The sequence below is a fragment of the Heliangelus exortis genome, chromosome 16, assembly GCF_036169615.1.
Source record: "Heliangelus exortis chromosome 16, bHelExo1.hap1, whole genome shotgun sequence".
Taxonomy (NCBI): domain Eukaryota; kingdom Metazoa; phylum Chordata; class Aves; order Apodiformes; family Trochilidae; genus Heliangelus; species Heliangelus exortis.
In genome coordinates, this window is record NC_092437.1 from 12,473,834 (window position 1) to 12,481,693 (window position 7,860).

The following is a 7,860-nucleotide window of genomic DNA, read 5'->3' on the forward strand; positions in this document are numbered from 1 at the left end:
CTGGCTGCTCTGGAACCTCAGGAACAGCTTTTACAAACAGTCCTGTATGTTTTGTCAACCCTTCTGACCTTCTCCAGGGATGGGGCTGATCCCCCTTGGCTCTGGGAGGAGGGGGGGTGGTGTTGTGCACTCGTGGGGGATGTGCCCTGGGGACAGATGTGTTGGGAACAGCCCCTTGGTCCCTGTGGGGCTGTTCTGTACTGCCTCTCCCCAGGGCTGTGCTCCCTCTTCAAATAAATGATGGTGCTAATGTCACCCTCTTTGGTCTCTGCCTTTACCTGGGGTCTTGCAGTGCTGGAGGGGGTGCAGCAGAACACCCCTTTCCATCTGGGATCTCTCCTGGCAAGATGCTGAATTCCTGTTAGCTTCAGCATGGGGGAGAAGGGAGGGTTTTCCCCCCACCACCACCTCTTTCTATTTTCATCAGCTCTTTAGAGATGATTTTGGCTACTTTATGAGAAGGTGGCACAGTGTGTTGGATCTTGGCCTGACAGGAATCTGCAAAGCTGCAGAAGTTGAGGCTGCAGAGAGCAGTGGGCTGGGAAACGGCCCCAGGGCTACATCAGTGTTGTGGTAGAGCCTCTTCTGTCCTTCCTTTGGAGGCTGAAGCTGCAGCCCTGAGGGTGTTTCAGTGTGACAGCAGCTGTGTGGTGTCCTGTTTGCCATAACCAAGGGTAAATGGGATTGTAGCAATAAATTGAGTTTTGCAATTGGAAAGGTGCTGGAAAAACTGGAGAGCAGCTTGCTGGGAACAGCTCTCTGGGGGAGCTGTGCTGGGGGCTTCCTTTGGAAGCCTCCAAAACCCACCCTGACAGCTTTGGGTCCAGCTGGGTGGCAGGGCAGCAAAGGTGCAGTTGTGAGAGGGTTTGTTCAGTCCAGTGCCTCTTAACTGGGTCACTGTCCCCAGTCCCTTTGCAGGGTGGAAAACCAGCAGGGCTGTTAACATCTGGTTTTTCAGTTTGTGGCTTGCGTTGGAAATAAAGAGTCAAAAAATTCTTCCTGACAAACTTGTGAATGAAACCTTGGGTCCTGGGAAACAAGGGAAACCCAGCTCGTTTTTCATTTCTACAAGCTCAGGGCCTAAGCAAATCCATGAAGTCATTTTTATTTCTGTTTCTCAGTGTTTGCTTTGGAAAGGTGGCTGGGACCACTTGTCTGAAAGCCTGGCTTAGCTGCTTCCATTCTCTTAAGAGAAATCACCCTAAACCCATCCCTCTCCACTTGGGCTTTCAGGGGTTTGGCCATTCCTGTGCTGGGCAACTTTATAAATACAATCAAGCTTAGAATTGCATTTCCTTTGCAGAGCTGATGTGAGGTGGGAGTCCTGAGCAGGCAGAGTCTGCTGGAGAATAAATGCACCTGGGACATGTGTTTGGGAGCTGCCCCTAAATTAAAGGATTATGAGGCTGAGAAGTATTAACTGCTGCTCTGATGCTGTAAATGCAGATAGTGCTGGGTGCCCTGCTTTGCAGAGTGCTTGTTAAGGAAGATTGAGGGGCAGAAAAATACTGAGGAAAATGAGCAAGGCCTAGCATGGTTAATGAGTGAAAAGGCAATTAGATTTTAATTGGAAAATGGAGCTACTGCTGGGGTGGATGTTCCCAGCCTGGCTTGGCTGTCCTGGGGCTTGGGAATAGGCACTGCTTCTGCAGGTGGGGATCAAAATTCCCCTTTTGCTTTGTTTTCCTGTTAATTTGGATGCTCTGCTCTATTTCCAGTGCAAATCTCAGAAGCTGAACCTCATGCTGGCTGTGGAGTCCCTGGACAGGAGCTGCAGACCCCAGCAGGGAGTTTGCTGGAGTCCAGTGCTCTGTGTGCCCCCAGTGTCCCAGGTTGTGCCCTGACTGTTGTCCCTTGGGCTGTTGTCCCCTCTTGGGCTGCACAACCCTCAAAGAGAAACCTGAGAATTGAATTTGGGTTGAAAGGAAAGTTTAGGATGAAAGAGTCCCAGGAGCTGTGGTGCTGGTGCTGTGCAGAAGGATCCCATCCCACATCCTGGCTTGCTGGAAAGCTGCAGAAAACCCAGCTTGCTGCTTTATTTTAAACTTTGTATTTGCTTTTGGTGTTTTGCATTCCTCCCCAGTGCAGATGAGCCCTTGTTTGAATCCAGATGTGGAAAAAAGGTTGATTTTAAGCAGGGGCAAGAGGAGCCTTGCACAGTGAGAGCTCCTGGGTTAAGGCAGTGCCTTGCCTGCAAGAGGGACACTTTCCAGCCAGGACAAGCCCTGGAAAAGCTGAGAGCAGAAATACTGAGGTAAGGAGAGAAAAAAGTACACCCAGGTGTGGTTTTTTTTGAAATTATTTTTAGGCTTCTTTCAGGCTGGGGCTGGGTTGTGCCTGGTGGGATGGAGTGATGCTGAGCTGGCATGGCTCCATGGCCCTGCTCTGTGTCCCTCAGAGGGCTCTTGGCTGCTGTGGTTGTTCCTGCTGGCTGGAGGGAGTTCAGTGCCTTTTTATCTTGTTTTTCCAGCTAATTCTGCCAAAGCACTGAGCACACAGCAGGATGCTCACAGGGGGCTATTGGCAGGACTCCATGGGGAATGGTGCAGGGATGTAGGCAAGGAATGTTTTCTATTTCCTATTTTGGATATTTCCTTTCATAGAATCATAGAATCATAGAATCCTAGGGGTTGGAAGGGACCTCGAAAGATCATCTAGTCCAACCCCCCCTGCCAGAGCAGGGCCCCCTAGAGTACATCCCCTAGGAACGTGTCCAGGTGGGTTTTGAATGTCTCCAGTGAAGGAGACTCCACAACCCCCCTGGGCAGCCTGTTCCAGGGCTCCGTCACCCTTACAGTAAAAAAATTTTTTCTGATATTCAACTTGAACCTCCTATGCTCCAATTTACACCCATTACCCCTTGTCCTATCACTGGTCACCACTGAGAAAAGCCTAACTCCATCTCCCTGACACTCACCCCTTATATATTTGAAAACATTGATGAGGTCACCCCTCAGTCTCCTTTTCTCCAAACTAAAGAGTTTTATTTCCTTTAGCTAAAGGAAATAAAAAAGGGAAATGCAACTTTTCCAGCTGTCCCACAAAGCCAGCCCTGGTGAAGGGACAGCTTTGCCTGCTCCCAGGCAGAGATTTCCTGGGACACAGGTGGGCTCAGCACTGCAGCTGTGGCAGGAGAAGCTGCTGCCCTGGGTGCCACCATCACCATTGCCCAGCTGACCTTGCCAACACACAGTGCTGGGGAACTCCTGGGATGGCACAGAGCAAAGTGAATTGCAGAGCAGGAAATGATGAATAATTGCTCAGGGGTGAGCTGAGGCTGGACTGTAGCACCCATGTGCTGTTTTGTACCCATGGAGCACGATGAGGTTGAGCACAGAGGGTGTCTGGGGGTGACCTCGTGTTCCAGCAGGGCTCCTGGCTGCACCAGGAGCATCACCACCCTCTGGGTGAGCAAAGCCTCCTCCCTGCCTGCTGCTCCTCTCCTTGCCGTGGCAGAGTTCAAAGTGCAAAGTCTAGTGCACAAAACTGGTTTTTCCCACCCTGTGCTTTCAAAGCTGCCACAGCAGCAGGGCTGGGGATGGAGCTGCCAAGTGCCTCTATCTTGGGGGGACTGCTGGTCTGAAAACTCCAGGATCAAATTAGAATCTGCAGCTTTGTAAAAAGAAAGGTTGTTATCTGTAATTGTGCAGCAGGTAACGTGTGCTGAAATTGGTGTCAGATCTGCCCAAAAGGGGCTAGATAAGGGGCGGGTGGGGAGGCAGGGAAGTAATAATTTTAGATTCAGTTCTGCTGATGTACTCATCTGTTCCCAAGGTTGGTGTAAATCAAGGTTTGAATGAAGTCAGAACAGCTCCAGTTCATGTCTGAATCTGCCATTCCTCAGGCCCTGCAGAAGCAGGCGAACACAAAATCCGTATTTCCTGGAACTGTTGCTAAGTTTTCTTTAGGGATTAATTTCTGCTCGATTATCCCTGCAGCCACAGCTCTCCGGAGCCCTCCCTGCCTCGGGGCCCTCTCCTGCTGCTCCCCTTCGGATGCTCCTGGGGCAGAGGGAAGGTGTCCACATTCTGTCTCACCCCAGAACCACAGCTGCTGCCTAAAACCAACCCTGCTCTGCCTTCGGGGGACTACACAGCATCCTTCCCCGGCAAGGAAAAAAAACTTTTTTTTTTTTTTTTCCCCCCCCCTCTCTCAATGCCAGGCAGGATTTTTTCAGGGGGCGGTGGGCAGCACCACGCTGTGCCCATGCAGCGGGACTGACCCCTGGAGGCACAGCCCGGGCTCCCTGTGAGCCAGGAGATGGTTTCCTCCCGTGTTCTTGCCGGGCTGAAGGCTCATTCCCTGCTCCTGCCACTAAGGGGAAGTGTTGTCCCGCTCAGAGCAGCCTTGGGCCGGGATAAGGATGGAGCAGCGGTCCCGGTGCCTCCCGGAGCAGGGGGAGAGACAGAAGTGAAAGATTTGCTTCAACCTCACCCAGGGGAGGGCAAACACCCTCTCGCTTTATATCAAATGGGGAGTGACCCAAATTTCTGCCTGAGTTCTCCTCTATGCCCAGAGAAGCTGTGGCTGCCCCATCCCTGGCAGTGTCCAAGTCCAGGTTGGATGGGGCTTGGAGCAACCTGGGCTGTGGGAGGTGTCCCTGACCATGGCTGGGGTTGGGACTGGATGAGCTTTAAGGTCCCTTCCAACCCAGACCATCCTATGACTCTATAGTTGCCCAAGACCACATCCTTCCCTTGCAACCAGATAGATTTGGCAACATGGACTGAGAGGTTTGTTGCCCTGTAAAGCCACTGGAGGCCCAAGGAGGGACTGATGCTCATGAAGAGCTGGGAGACTGTGATGAGGACATAGGTGGTAGATGAAGATTTGGCAGCCTGGTGTAATGGGCTTTCCTGCCCCAGGAACAAGTGGAATAAGAGCAAAAGAACTCCAAAGTCTGCTGTGGGAGTGGTCCCTCCCTGCCTGGACAAGAAAGAAGAAAGTGAAGCTTTCTCACTTGTTAGGGCTGGGCAGCTCAGCACCTCTCATATGGGCTGATGCTCACATCATAATTTATGTGCCCAAGTTGACCTCAAGGTTCTTGCCCTGCCCTGTGGGATTCACTAGATGTGTAAATGCAATTCAACCCTTTCCCTCATTAAGATCCCAGTCCCTTGGCCTATGAAATGCAGATAACTCCATTCATCTAATTTTTTTACATCCTTCTCTGACAAAAGCTTTGGGGATCTACAGATGGCTTGCTGGAATTTGAGTTTTAAGTTTTCTTTAAAAGTCTGTTCTGTTTTGAGTTCCTTATTTCATTTCAAATGTCTTCCTTTTTCTCTTCTTCTCCCAGGGCCACCCAGGGATTTTATTCACAGAATTGGAATGAGCTGCAAAAGGGATAAAGATCATTCATGGGAACTTTGAAAGAATTGTCTGAGCTCTGTGAAATGAAGATGAAAAATAAAACATGCAGGTGAAGCCCAGGCTCCATCATGAGCATCTTATAAACACTTTTCTGTGAAACTGAGAGCTCTTCCCACAGAAGGAGCTGTGGGACCCATCTCAAAGGTGGGTAAATGGGAACAGAGGGTAGGAAAACACAGCAGGTTGGAAAATCTGCCAGTTCTTTGTAAAAAAAGTGTCTGCTGGTGCCTCCCCATGTAAACTGGACAGGTGAGCTCTGCCACAGGTTGTTTCAAAGCTGGCAGGTGAGTGGTGACACCAGCAGCAACCTCCAGCTCCTGGGAAAGGTGAGGAGGAGGGAGAAAGGCACAGGCACAGCAGCCCTGACATTAGCTGAGCTTCCCCATGGTTCTGTGCCTCCATCCAGCCCACCTTTCCCTTCTCCCAGCTCCTCTCAGTTGAGCCTGGACCTGCTGAGCATCTCCAGCTTTGTGTGGCTGCTCCAGGTCCCTCTCACCTGCCTGTTCCTTGGGTCCTGGTGTGCTGTGGGAAAGCTCTTTTCCCAGGCAGGTTGCACATGGCAGGTGGATCTGAAAAGCAATCAGTTGCCCTCAGTATTATATATATTTGTATATATTTATTTTTTATTATTATTTATATATATATTTATATATATAAAGCACCTATCACCATGTTGGTAAACATTCTTCGGAACCACTCTCAGATGCAGTAGGTCTGTTGTATTTTGTGTGATGCACAGGAGAAGGCAGTGAGATCCTATTTCTTCCCTCTCCTCCTCCTCCCCACCCAAAGGGCCTGAGCAGTCCTGAGTACCAGGGTCTGGTCCAATGCTGTGCTGGTTCTGGGGCTCTGGGCAGAGACTGTGTCCCCAGGGCTGATGTGGAGTGTGTCAGCTGCTGGGTTGGGTTTGTCTGGAGGTGTTGGGCTGCCAGTGCCTGTTGTCCCCAAATGAGTCTCCCTGGTCTTGCAGCAGGCAGGGGATTCCTGTGTCCCTTTGATAAGGGCAATGCCAGGGCAACAGAATGAAGGACTCTGGAGATGACCAGGAGGCAGCTCAGGGTGTGAAGCTGGGGAGAACACAACAGAATAACTCAGTAAGGGCAAAGAGCTCCAATTCTGCATCAGCCAGCAAAGGCAAAGAAGGCAAAGCTGGTGTTTCTGAGGGTAAGTCCTCAGCCTGGAAAAAAAGAAAGAAAGAAAGAAGCCATTTTGGGTGTTACTGATAAGGAATCAACTGAATTCCTCCTTTTTGTGTCCCCACCTCTGGAAGGGATCATCCAGTTATTCAGCTGAGAATTAGCAGACAGAGCTTTTGAAACTTTCTTGGTGCAAGTGCTTGGAAAATGCTCTCACTGCAATCCCTCACAGCTCTGTTAGGAACCATGCACTGCATGTCCCCTCCTGGTGTCACAGCCTCAGCCTGTGTCTGGTAATGCTTCCCATCAGCCACCCCATAAATAATGGGAAACAAACCCCACAGCAGCCTGACAGAGCTTGTGGGCACCTCAGGGTGGTCCAGGGTGGCCAGGTGGGCTGGGGCTGTGTGACACTGAGCCTGATGTCCCCACAGCCAGGACACCCTCCCAGATCAGCTTTACTGGGACAGCTGGAGGGGCTTCTTGTCCTGCTCTGCAGTGGGGCTTCTCCCTTCAGTGATGGGACAGGCAAAGTGAAGTGGAAAGGGATCAGTGCATCTCTCTGACGGAAAGAAGTGATGGAGTTTCTGGAAGGAAACCTGGGTTAAAGCAGAGCCACTGAGTGTGTGATGCTGTAACAGGAGGTGGGAACAAACCCTGCTTAGCCCAAGCTTTGGTGAAGGTATCAAGAGGAAAGAGAAAAGTCTATCAGATCCTCCACTGAGGTCTGCCCTTTACTTCTGATCAAATAGGGATTTGGAAGATTTTTGAAAGCCCTCCTGAAGGTACTGAAATGCTTTTTCATCACTTAGAGCTTGTTTCTGCCCACACATGCTTCTGAATAATCTTAAATTCCTTCTATAATTATGTTTCTCACAGCTTTGCTATGGTGCCACACTGTCCTGGCCTGGGGAGGAGGCTGGAGTTCTGCTGATTCCTGGGATGTGGGAGGGAAAACCTTTGGTAGTGTCTCTGTCAAGCACCCTCTGCCCAAGACAGTGTCACAGCAGGTTGAACAGAATTAATAACATTATCATCTTTCTTGTGTGTTTTAGTACCAGCAAGTTAATTACTAATGATGGGTCAACAGTTTGGAGGCTTTTAGGACTAATACCAGGTTTAGAAGAGTCTGGAGCAGATCCAGCATTTATTCAGGTGGCAAAGGCACACATGGCCAGTCCACCTGCTTAGCAGACTGGCACACAAATGAAGGGTGAATTAAAATAATTCCTGTTCTAAAAAGTACAGAAAATTAGAGGGCAGGAATTAGGTGGCTCTCCTTTTCCCAAATACTATTGCCAAGAAGTTTTTACCCCCTTGCTCTCCTGCAGGCCCCAGGTGTTGTTTTGCC